At 39.0% G+C, this 12,769-nt stretch overlaps 2 long non-coding RNA genes across 2 annotated transcripts; one reads left to right on the forward strand and one right to left on the reverse strand.

The window, feature by feature from the left end:
• Positions 1-4,222: 4,222 nt before the first annotated feature.
• LOC110902544 lies at positions 4,223-5,598 on the reverse strand. The gene is made up of 3 exons (XR_002571199.2): positions 5,461-5,598; positions 4,944-4,997; positions 4,223-4,429 (listed from the first exon to the last, which is right to left on the reverse strand). It is a non-coding gene; the product is annotated as an uncharacterized LOC110902544 (long non-coding RNA).
• An 801-nt stretch (positions 5,599-6,399) lies between these two features.
• LOC118485449 lies at positions 6,400-7,609 on the forward strand. The gene is made up of 2 exons (XR_004876149.1): positions 6,400-6,629; positions 7,406-7,609. It is a non-coding gene; the product is annotated as an uncharacterized LOC118485449 (long non-coding RNA).
• Positions 7,610-12,769: the final 5,160 nt, after the last annotated feature.

The raw sequence follows: 12,769 nt of genomic DNA on the forward strand, positions 1-12,769 counted from the left end.
TTACCCGTCACAACGTTGGGATCATTCCTTGCTTCACCTTGACCAATCACAAACACTCGCCCCCTGGCACCATTGTTGTTGTTGTTGTTCCCATTGTTACCATTCCCCTGATTGTTGTTGTTGTTCTGGTTCAGTTGGGGACAATCTTTCTTGAAGTGGCCTTCAGCTCCACACTGAAAGCATCCTTTGTTGTTACCCTGCTGCTGTCGCTGGTTCTGCTGGGGTTGCTGACGATTCTGATTGGCGGGGTATGCACTCCTGCAATCCTTTGCAACATGACCAGGCTTGTTGCACCGATGGCAATTGCCCCTGGTGCATGGCCCACTGTGGTGTAAGTTGCAGCGATTGCATTTGGGGTGATTCCCCTTGTACCCACCATGACTTTGACCACCAGATGATTGCTGACTGGGGCTCTTGTGGTCGTCAGTCTTTCTCTGCTGAGACTGAGATTGCACATAAGTTGAACCCTTGCTTGAAGTTCCATCCCATTTCCGTTTGTCCCCACTAGAGGTACCAGAAGTAGTTGCAGCACCTATGCGCTTGGGTAACTTGTTCTGCTCCACCGCCTGATCAGTAAGACGGTGAGCCAACTGAACAACCTGCTGGATAGTAGTCAAGTTTGCTGAAGTCACATGACTTTGGATCTCTGGCACCAAGCCCTTGAGATAGAGTTCAATTCGCTTATAGGGAGGATCCACCATAGTAGGACACAACAAGGCAAGCTCATGCGATCTCTTAGTGTACGCCTTAATCTCTGACCCCGTCATCTTGAGATTGTAGAACTCATCTTCCGGCTTGTGAATGTCATCACGACTGCAGTATTCCTCCCTGATCATTTCCTTGAAATTCTCCCATGGGGTGGCGTTGGCAGCAACCAACCCCAACATTTGCACTTGAGCATTCCACCACGTGAGAGCCAAACCCTCGAGAGTACCAGTAGCATACTTCACCCTGCGCGCTTCAGGGCATTCACACATTTCGAACACAGATTCCAGTTTCTCAAACCAGTGTAGGAGACCTACTGCTCCTTCAGTTCCGCTAAAAGTAGTGGGTCGACAGTCCATAAAGGTCTTAAAAGTGCACACCGGTGCTTGAGCATATTGACCTAGGGTAGGTGAAAGAAAGACAGAGTTTAACACAAAGGTTGGTTCACGAGGGTAGGATTCAAATGATCCTAGAACAAATTCGGACTGCAGGATATACCTCCTGCATTTGCAGCTGCAAGCGCTGCGGCAACTCGTTCGTTGATCAAAGCCGTCAACTGGGCTTGTGTCATGTTAACGCGTCCAGACATGATTCTTCATAACAAGAGTAATACGTGTGAGAGAGGTTCGCGAAAGTACGATAGTAGGATAGAGTAAGCACGCACGTGTTCAAGCAACAATAGTTATACTAATCGAGCATACCATGGGAAATGTATTATGTAACTAACAAGTAGGCAATATACACATATCATATCACCTATAATGTCGAGCCTTGCATGTGGAGTGGAGCGTCGTTGTGGACCGTTGAGCACTAAACCGGTTATAGTCTGGTTTTAACAAAAACGTTTCCCCTTTATTAAAACCAAGTTCACTATAACCAATGGCTCTGATACCAATCTGTCACACCCCCAAAATCCACCCGCGGAGTACCACCGCTTGGAGGCGTGACTGACCAGGATCCAGCCACCAATCATACTGAACAAGCATATAAATAATCATAAAAGTTTAACCAATACGATTGGTGTTTCACAAAACCAAGTTTAAGTTGCAAGCGGAAGCATAAGTTAAGGTTATAACATCAGTTCAAATGTTTTCAAATAAAATATGACACGCAGCAATCCGTGTCCCCCAACGACCCTCCTCCATGCAAGCTCCAGCTGAGTACCTATGGTCCTGCAAAGCATGTAGTAACGAGTCAACAACTAGTTGAGTGAGTTCACAGTTGGGTGTTCGTTTTAGTTGTTTCAAAAACAGTTTCCTTTAACTGGCATCCTGCTGTGGGGGTTACCCCATAGTTTAAACGTGACATGTTCATTCCCAGTTACTCCGGCATTCCAGCCGTGGGGGCTACCCCATGTTAGTTATCAGGCATTTCGGCCGTGGGGGCTACCCCATGCGTACACTAGACTCATTACCATATCGACTGCTAACTGTAGTCATGTTTATGTGCCCTGAAAATCATCAATGTCTATCATCATTGACGTGCCCCAGATCCATTAGTTCACGCCCGCCCTCTGCGGCACGGTGTGAGGTTTGTCAGACCTAAATAGCGCTATCTAACTAATGACCCGCTCGCCATTGGCCCGGCGATTAGTCGATACAAAAAGGAGGGACTTCGTGATAGAGTTTTAGTCTAGTACGTGCTATCCGTCCATCCGGACGAGGAATCACATTCCTGAACCACTGCCGTCCTACCCAAGGAGGACGAGGAACCCACGTACCTTAACCCCGTTCCCAACCCAGGGAATCCCATGCTTTGTAGTGGGTGTGAACTCACCTTGGTTTGCTCGGTAGTAACACAGAAAGGTCAATCAAGTCGCAAGTAGCCAATTACGTCCTAACATAGATACCACTTATAATCAGATTCAAACCAAGCAGTGCACGTACAAGTAGTAGTCATGGCATACAGTTACATCATGGTAGTTTCAACAACAGTGCACAACATAATCAGTTAACAGTAGCACGTATAGGTATAGCCCATCTGTTCAGCCCAATCACTTAAGCCCAAAACACGCATAAAATAGTTAACACAGAAGTCCACAAGGCCGGCCCATTAACCATGGCCCGTAACTAAGCAAGTCCAATAAGCGTGGTCTCGAGTCGCAACCGGACTCGCAATCATGGTTTCGAGTCATGCTGTTTGTGTTGATCATGGGTGGTTGCGAGTCGCAACCTAAGTCGCAACCGTGGTCTCGGCTGATCATGCTAAGGTCTCGAGTCGCAACGGGACTCGTAACCTGTGTCGCAACCTGTGGTCTCGGCTTGTCATGTTATGGTTGCGAGTCGTAACCAGGTGTTCTCGACTCGCAACTGGTGTCGCAACGTGGAGGTTTCGAGTCGCAACCAGGGGTCTCGACTCCCCAACAGTTGCTGATTCTGCACAGTTTGTACTATCCAATAGCATTTGAATATCATGCAACACAAACATTGTACTATCCACTAAAACATGTTTTATTGTCTAACCATTCGTGAAATCAGATCAAACAAGCAGAATTCAAACATTTAACCCACATTCAAAGCATATTCAACAAGTTCTTCATGTTCTTCAAACATTCAAGCATATTCATAACACATTCAACCTTTGTTCAAGCATATTATGCATTCTTCCTAATTATACATGAACAACTATCAAACACTTGAACCAAAGACCACAATTCGGTCCTTTATTTACCCGATTTCATGACAAATGCAAACCGATTTCATGCTCCTTAAAACTAGTGGTTCAACCTCCTTTAAACACTAAAACATCATCAATCCGAAATCAAGCATGTTAACCGGTTCATTATTATCATACATGTAATATCATCTTTTTGTCAACAATTACAATTTTCTATCGAACCAACACTTATCATAACAATTAGCAAGCAAACAAAATGTCAAGATCATCAATTCAAGCACAAAACATAACAAGGATCACTAACCGGTTAAGAGGTGTGAAAGGTGAACTTCGATTTCCAAGCTTTGACCGAGAATCCTAGTGTTGGCCGAGAATGGAGTGTGTGTTTGTGTTTCTTAGGGTTTTAGTGTGAGGGAATATAGGAGAGTGTGTGTGTTGTTCAAGAAAATGGCAAAGTTGCATAACCCCCAAGATTATATACTAGTTCTAAGGTGGTGTACCCTAATGGGCTTCCAAGCCGGTTAAGGGGGTCACGGCCCAAAGGCCTAAGTCGGTTACTATACACTCGAGACCTCATGGTCTCGAGTCGGGTCCTTTGTTCTCGGGTTGGGTTCTCGGTTCACTTATAAAACGTATATATATATATGCACACAAACAAGACACATTTCACATAAAAGGTTCACGTTTATCATTAAGTTAATCGGTTGACCAGTCACATAACGTACAAGCATGTTACATCAAACGTAATGAAAGGTTCTAAATTTCGAGTTGTCACATCATCCCCAAGTTGAAAGAAATTTCGTCCCGAAATTTGATGGCACTCACTGAGGAAGCTAGTTAAGTTGCATGGTTTTCCCGGTTATCCTGGGGTGTCACAACATACCCCCTGTTTTGACATAACATACAACGTTTACATACGACCCATTTTACATAAAACCATTCCAACAAAAGTAACGAGTTTTTAAATCTAAAACATTTCAACAAAGTTTAACAAAGTAACAAAACATGGACCCAAAAGTATGCATATAAGTTGCGGAAGCGCTTGGTATTATAAGGCTTGAACATGTGCTCGTCCCATAACTCCAAATCGCCTATAGAGGTGCTTTACCTACATTAACATTCACAATTTAATAAGTTAGTTATTTCCATAGAAAATCATAACCTTTCGTTTTAGCTTTATCCACATAAAACATTCTTACTCTTAAGCATACAACAACCCAATAATTGGGTTAGGCATAACCACTCTCGTAGAGAGTTTGACATACGCATTCGACCCGTGTAATTGGGTTTAGCATAAACACTCTCGTAGAGAGCTAAGCATACACATTCAACCCGTGAAATTGGGTTTAGCATAAACACTCTCGTAGAGAGTTAAGCATACACATTCAACCCGTGAAATTGGGTTTAGCATAAACACTCTCGTAGAGAGTTAAGCATACACGTTCAACCCGTGAAATTGGGTTTAGCATAACTCAACACTACTTTCATTAACATACCCAAATCCACAAGGGATTTGTCGTTTACTTACTACATTGTCGAACTCGTTATACAAGGATAGCTTTTACAACGAAATTTTATATAAATAGGAAATATAATAAAGACTCGTATGACACGAAGCATACCTCGATCTTGTGCTCCTTCCGCTTGCTTAGTGCTTGTACCTTCTTCTTTCACGCCTACATTAGAACATTCATTCATTCACTTAGTTTATCAATTCTTTCTACTATTTTCGTATTCATTCATCTTTTATGCATTTCATCGAACACTTGGTAGGCATCATATTTAAGGTACAAGGTACAAGTCTATTAAGCATGTTCCTACTAACTCATCACCACACAAAATCACCTTCCTCTAAATTCACATAAATTTTCCATTCTAAAATCAGTTTATCTAGCATTCAAGTATCACAACAATTTCACATATCAACTAAAACATAATCATATTCCTTAAGAACCTCCTATTAGTAATATGATCTTTACAAAGTGGGTTTTCACTACACTTTTCATACAACCTAAATTTAAGCATGAATCTTGTTCTAAAAAGCAATCTTAACTCAGATTTGATACAATTGATATAAAGAATCGAGATTGGGTTTTACCCCTTATTCAACAATTCACAATTTCAGGAAATTAAACTTACCACTCAAGAGATTAGGGTTAGCTAATCACAATTTAGGGATCATGCACTGAATTAACTTATGATCTTGAGTTGGATTGCTTGATTTCTTGAGCTAGGGTTTCCCCCTCCCTCCTGCTTGTTCGATCGCTCCCAGACACACGAACTGTGTGTTTGGGATGTTTATTGTTTTATTTATTTAGTTAATTAAAATTTTACATTTTCACCCCCTTCACTTATTTGCTAGTTACAAGTCTAACCTTTAACCACATTTAGCTATGATCTCACCATAATTCCTTAACTACATTAAGTTTAATATTATTTTCCTTTTATACTTATCATTTATCGTTTTTGGGGCATTACATGAGCCCAAGATTTATCGGGCCATTTACGATTATTGAACGAGTAGGAAAGGTAGCTTATTGCCTTGAGCTACCGGAGGAATTAAGCGGAATTCAAAGCACTTTTCATGTGTCACATCTTCGGAAATGTCTAGCCGATGAGACGACTTATATCCACTACGATGATATCGAGGTGGATGATAGATTAAACTATGTGGTAAGACCCATTGCGATTTTAGATCTTAAGTTGAAAACCTTAAGGAACAAAGAGATCAATCAAGTGAAGGTCAAATGGGAACATAGAAAGGGTTCAGATACCACATGGGAATCCGAGGAGGAGATGCAACGGCTCTACCCCACATTATTTGGTACGTAATTCGGTTTCGAGGACGAAACCCTCTTTAAGGGGGGTGGACTTGTAACAACCTGGAAATATAAAACCTAAAATTAGAACTGTAAATTATAATCAATTAACTAGGAATTTATAACCTAGTTAAATACAAGACTTATGGTGGTATATGATAAGGTTAAATCTTTTAGATTGCATATTAAACAAGTTTAGGGACCAATCTTGTCAAATTTTAAAACTCAATTACTAAATTAGTAAACAAAATACACAACCACACACTGATGTGTGGGTATCGATCGAACAAAGGGCAGGGGTGACCAAGGGATTTTCTTCAAACCCTAGTTTCACATCAAATCCCGAAATTGAAGCTTCAAATCTGCCCTAAATCAAGTCTTGAACATAAATTAGTGATCCCCTTGTAGCAAGGATCAAAAAGGTAAAGAATCCGGGTCGTCAAGTGGACAAGCCGGGGGTGATAGACGCTAAAAGGGTGCGCTTTGAAGGTACGTAATCTATAGTCTCGCTAAATTTCATTTATGGTAAGTTTCATGTTGTTATATCGAAATTTGTAAACAAGGAAAAAAACTCACTATGTCACAGAAGTGACAAAGTGAATTAGACAAGTAAAACGGGTCAAAAGCATGAGCCCTTATAGAGGGATGATAGTTCGGAACATTCACTTGTTGAATGATTCCGGAAAGCATGGTTAAAGTCGTGAAAATAAGCATGATGACCATAGCACAAGCGACCCTCGGGAGAGAAGCAACTGCTCATACTCGATAATTGTAGAAGTATGGTAATAGCCCTAAGCTTTGGGGGTGGTATAATGCAACCTTTGTTAATGGGTTGGATAAACGAAACAAGGAAATCAGGGACAAGTCGTTGGCATCTCCGTTTCCGTGATGCCAAATTTACATGGTTAGATCCGTGATTTTACTACGGACTCATATGAAAAAGAATCGGTAAAAACGGACTACCGAGTAATAAGTTATGACCTTTTAAAGCTGGAAAATAGTAAATTTCCGGAGCTGGGTAAGAATGAAGGTTTTAAACCTGCACATGCTGGAAAAAGGGTTCCCCAGCGCCACCCGGAAGAATCCTTTTAAACCTCCGCGATATGTGGGAGCCGTCGCGACACGCGAAAGGTTCAAGGAATTCCGTCGCGACACGCGACAGATCGAAGCAGGAAAATTATTTTTTTTTATATTTTCATGTTGGAACTTGATTTCATACATTCTAATGTTGTCAAAACTAATATTTTGGATGGTTTTGACCTTAGGTACGGCTCGTGGTCATGGATGTTGATCAAGCAATGAGATTCAAGAACCGAACACATATTTTGAATGCTTCCGCGATAATCTATTCAAGCTAGACTTAGACGTTGTTGTTGAAACTTTGTTAAATGTCTTGTTTTTAAACAAGTTAGTACGTTATGTTACTTATTAACTTAACTTTGTAAAAACCAAAAATATGTTTTATTGTATAAAATATGTGTACTTACATGATGAAATATTAAAATTTACAACAAGTGTTACAATATGTAACCTAAATTTTGACATCTAAACTGATTAGGCAACATTATTATACATATTAAGGCATATAATACTTGACATAGGACTAGTTAGGCGGTCCGAACGCGTTTTACGCAAATGACGCGTTAAAGTAGCGTAAGCTAACTAAACGGGTCGTAATGGGTCGTAATCACTTAGGTTAGGTTTCGATTTAATATGTAGGCTTTGTTAAACCATATCATATGAGTTCCAATACTCATTTGGTTTACGAAACCTCATTCTATCCGATCTTCTGATTTAGGTCCGGTTTATTAATATAGTTATCTATATTAGGTGCCGTTTGATTTTACATGATCCCTCTAGCTTTGCCTGGTTGTTATTCAAGACTTCTAAGCATTCTCAGGTGAGTACATAGTTCCCCTCTTTTACTGTTTTCAAACATTTTGGGGTGAAACACATGTGCCTACTTATTACTTTCATGCTTTTCATGCTTTTATATCATATACTTGCTATGTTCATTAGTACACATATAGTACATGATTTCATTATGTTTTGCTATATATATTCACTGACCATGCTAGCACATTGATTTTTATATATTACATTTTGTTGCATATGTTCACTCAGCATATGGACACATTGATTTACATTTCTACTTTGTATGTTCATTTTGCATATTTAAGTACATTATTTTCATAAAACATGCTTACATTTGGTATGACATTTCGTTTGTTTAACGGGTCATAAATACATTCATTAACACCGATCATGTCGTTCGTTAGTAGGTAGTGGTACCACAGGAATTGACAACTCCCATTTCTGAAATCCTAGGTTTCTTTGGGTGGCACTACGCCAAAATAGGGATACAGCCACACATAAAAAGTGTGACTATATGTCTTTCGCCACACATATTTTTTTCAGGTCAAGTGTGACCAAAGCTCGAGTCAACGTAGGTGTCATACAGTCACACACAATTTTTAGTTTTTAGTGGCTGTAGAATTTAAAAGTGTGGCTAAATGGCACAAACATTTTTGGATAAAATCTAGCACTTCCTCCATTAAGTGTGGCTAAAGGATAGCAACGACCACATGTATTTGCTTTAAGTATGATCGTTACTAGTATATAGTCACATGAATTATCAAAAAAGTTTGTTTTAGCCACATCAATTAAAAAAGATGTGGCAAAAATGGTTATTGTAATCAAGAATTTTGTCCGTTAAGTGTGACTAAAGGGTAGCAATGGCCACATTAATTATTGTAAGTGTGGTCGTTTCTATTATATAGTCACATGAACTTACTATAAGTGTGGTTGCTTATATTATATAGACAGATAAACAGAAAACAAAGTGACTAAGTGTGGCTAATAATTATTTATAGCCACACGAAATTTTGTAAAGTGTGGCTATTGTCTAACCTTTGGTCACACATATTTTTTTTTCCTATGACTTTTTCTATCATTCTATCACACAAAAAAGAAACAAAGTGACTATGGTGTGGCTAATGGTTATTTATAGCCACACCAAATTTTGTAATTTTAAGTATGACTAAAGAGTAGCAACAGTCACATGAATTTATTACTGTAAATGTGGCCAAAAACTATTTTTGGTCACAATTTTTTTAGTAATTTTAAGTGTGGCTGTTATCTAACATTTGGTCACACATATTTTTTCTCATGACATTTACTATCATTTCGTCACACAAAAGGAAAAACTCATGACGGTGTGACGCATCTTTATGTAAAGCCACGTTTAAATTTTAAGTGTGGCCATTGTCTAACCTTTGGTGTGTGTTTGAAACGCAGAGAGAGAAAGGGACGGAGAATGTGTTTGGATACTGTGTTTGTGTATTTGGGATGATTGGATATCTACACAAGAGGGAAAGTTGAAAATTTCAATTTCGGTAGGAGGGAGGCAACTAAAATTATTATTTATATTTAATTAAATTTTTATTATTCATGATAACTTTTTTTTTGAAAGGATTATTCATGATAACAAGATATACATATTGGTAGGAGGGAGTCAAGGGGTGCAAACAAGCCGAGAGGCTCGTGAGCTACTCGAGATCAGCTCCAGAAAAAGATTGAAACGAGCCAAGCCTTATCGAGCCCAAGCCGAACTTAAGCTTAAAAAAAAGCTCGTTTGTTTATCGAGCCCGAGTACGAACCTCGCATGTGAAGCTCGTTAGGCTCGTCGAGCCTTATAGTAAATGAGTCGAATTAAGCCGAGCTTATTTAAACTTGTTTACAAGCTGACCTCAAACCTAAAAAATTAGATTATTTAGTAAACGAGCCCGAGCTTGAGTTTCACTTATCGAGCTCGCGAGACTACAAAGTATATTGTTTATATTATTATTATTATTTGATATATTCATTAATAGATAATAAATGAGCCGAGCCCGAGTCGAGCTTGAGCTTGAGAAAATACAAACGAGCTCGAGCCCGAGCTCTCATAAGTTAATCGAGCTCGAGCTCGGCTCGGTTCGTTTGCACCCCTATAGTCAACTTGTTGGACCGTGTACGACCCTAAATAGTCAGTTTAGGCAGTTCATCTTTGTGTACAGAGGCGGAATAAATCTAAACAAAGTCACAACAGCTTTTCCTTTCAATTTCCTTCTCTATTAATGCTTTCTGAGTAAATTTTTGACAGCGTTTCTACACCTAGCGCATGACTTAATTTTGCTCCAAAAGTTAAAAATGAAATCACACATAGGGTATATATAGTGCAGCTGATTTCGCTCCAAACAGCAGGAGCGAAACCCCATGTGATCAATACGAGTGAAATCACCAAGTTAACCTTGGAGCAAAACCCCTACATTACATCAGGAGCGAAATCACCATTAAACCTGATTTCGCTTCAAATGACACAAGTGTTATTTGGAGCGAAATTACACTATAACACCTAATCCAAGATTTTCGTGCTCCAATCTAACCTATCTAGACCTAAGACTCGATAAAGACGCAGTTAACAGACATTCAGTGCACCAGCATACTCCCCCTTAGATGTTGACAAAGTCTTTGGCGTCGAGTCTTCAGTCTTGGTCTTTTCTCCAACTCTGTCTCCTCATTGTAACAACTCTATCTTCACATGTTCAGGATCTTGATCTGGCTCTGTCTTCAGTCTCCCCTTTGAGTGTTGATCCAGATATTTAGACTCCCCCTTTCACAGACTCCCCCTCTCGGTATTCTGGGATCTAGGATCTTTATCTGGTTCAAACTTTGACTTTATGAGCCATGGGGATAATGAAATCCACAACCTGTTACTCAACCAAATAACATTGTAATCTATTTGTTTTAACAATAAATCACAAACTTTATTAGTTTAGAAATCCACTCTATTCAGGTCCAAGTTAATGACCCTGATTACTCAATTAATCTACCCAGTCCAATTTAATGACCTTGGTTGATCTTTTGACAAACAAACTGATTTTGTTTAACATTTTCAAAATATTTTCCTGAAAATAACAAGTATCAAGTTAATGAACTTGTTTTAACTTTTTCAACAAACAAACTTTCATCAAGATAAGCTCTCCTCATTCTCCAGTCCAGAACTTTTCCTGCATCTGCTTCAGCTTTCGAGAATGCAACGATCAACTCTCCACTTTGGTTTGTCGGAAAATAAAGCAGAAATGAAAAATATTTTTGGATTTTTATGATGTATCTAAACTAGGAAATGAAATACAGAAACTTAAATTGCAGAATGTAAAGAAATTAAACTATTTACAATCATATTTTTGGTGAGCGTGTCAGGGAATCATATCAGCTTATCAGACAAATTACTAGTACCGTTAAGCTTTAATTCATACTCAGAATTTAATAATTCACGTTGATTGTCAATATACTGATCCACTTTAAATTCTCACACAAATTTCAATTTACTCAGGATACGATTTAGATGTTTTAGAAACTTAACTCAATCATGTGTCCCACCTCTTGAATATACTCCCGTATCCAGAATCCCAAGTATTCAATCTTACAGGTGAGTATACCACAAATGATATCTGTAAGGGGTTAAATGCGAGGGCCGTGAGAGCTCAGGTCGATACTTCCGTATACGCAGAGAGATGACGGCTTCGACTTTTCGGTGTGTCCCCTTTAGAGGATCTTTTGTTTCAACAGCACTGATTATCAATTTTATTGTTTAATCAAGTTGCTGAGGGCGATGCTATGTTTCAAGCATTTTGTGGAAAGTATTATTCGGGGACTAGGTCAGAACTTCCATTCAGCAGAATTCCCGGAATAATACCCCAGATATCACTGAGTATAAAGACCTAGTATCTCAGAATAAGGGACCTTTCAAACAAGATTTCAGGGGTTACCTATATATCCAAGTAGTGTTCCCCACGAAATAAGTTTCGTTTTGAAATTAGGTTTATATACTGAACAAATTTACTAAATGTGCGAAAACCTATCGACACATCACCAGTGAGACTGTTTAAACTCATTTAATTATTTACAAATCTTTAGCATACCGTAACTGTCAAACTGATGTACTATCATTTTCCCTTTTTACACAAGCTCTTTTTCAGATTTTACATTGTTTTTGGATTTTGAAATTTTATCATGTTTTTTTCTTTTTGAATTTTTACTGTTTTTGTATTTTCTAAAAATATATTTATCAACATCTACTCCCCCTAAATACCAAAACAGGTAAAAAATCGACAAACCATTGCAGATTGTTTCTCATCTTCATCCGCAACAGTATCCTCATCAATGCCAATAATGCCATCCGACACCGAAAGAAGCTTCATACCGTTTAGTTTTAAAAGATATTTAAAACGTGTTTTATCAAAAGCTTTGGTATGTAAATCAGCTTTCTGTTCGTCAGTGTGGATTTTCTCAATTCGTATCAACTTTTTCTCGAAGCAATCGCGAATAAAGTGATGACGAATTTCTATATGTTTAGTTTTAGCGTGATGTACTGGATTCTTTGTTATATTAATTGTGGCCTCATTATTAACAAAAAGAGGTGTGTTAAGAAACTGCAAACCGTAGTCGCGCATCTGTTGCTGTATCCACAGGATCTGAGAGCAGCAACTGCTAGCAGACACGTACTCCGCTTCACATGTAGATAGCACCACAGACGTTTGTTTCTTACACTGCCAGGTAACCAAGCGAGATCCAAAAAACTAGCATCC

This window comes from Helianthus annuus, chromosome 13, assembly GCF_002127325.2.
Source record: "Helianthus annuus cultivar XRQ/B chromosome 13, HanXRQr2.0-SUNRISE, whole genome shotgun sequence".
NCBI classification, from domain to species: domain Eukaryota; kingdom Viridiplantae; phylum Streptophyta; class Magnoliopsida; order Asterales; family Asteraceae; genus Helianthus; species Helianthus annuus.